Here is a 714-nt window from a genome sequence, read left to right on the forward strand (position 1 = left end):
AAAAGAGGCAAATCAAGGACAATGTTATTTGACTTATTAATGGACAAAGATTAGACAGCTTGACCACATGCATCGCTGGAATACACTTTAGTATAACAGTCTGAAGAGTGACTGGGCACATTCTATCGAACTTTGAAATCAACATATCTTGCAATTCCACATCTCAGAATCCTTTCTCACAACATGTTATCGTGAGCATGTGAAGCTATTGTACAATGTTTGTTAAAACATTATTTATAATTGCAAAGCCTATACGATGATCTAAATATCCACCAGTATGGCAGTAATTAAATAAAGTTTGGCCTATCCACCAGTAGAAGATTATGCAACTTTTAAAAGAATGAAGTAGACCATATATATATATAAATGACCTCTAAGACCTCCCAGAGGTGAGGCATAATACGCACAATGCTAAAAACTAAAGCTGAATAGATATATTTATGCTTACAGACACACAGAAAAAATCTGGAAGAATACATAGAAACTGTTAGTGTTGAATTCTGGAAAGTGGTAATGAGGTGTCAAAAAGGAACTTTTTCTTCATTTTACACCCTTGGGTACACGTGTGCTTTTTAAAAAATATAAATTTCATTACTTTCATAAAAGAAAGGAAGAAAAAGGAAGGAAGGAAGGAGGGAGGGAGGGAGGGAAGGAAGGCAGGAAGGAAGGAAGGTTTTGATTGAGTACTATCCATTTTAACAAAAGATGTTGATA

This window comes from Pteropus alecto, unplaced genomic scaffold (genome assembly GCF_000325575.1).
Source record: "Pteropus alecto unplaced genomic scaffold, ASM32557v1 scaffold106, whole genome shotgun sequence".
Taxonomy (NCBI): Eukaryota; Metazoa; Chordata; class Mammalia; order Chiroptera; family Pteropodidae; genus Pteropus; species Pteropus alecto.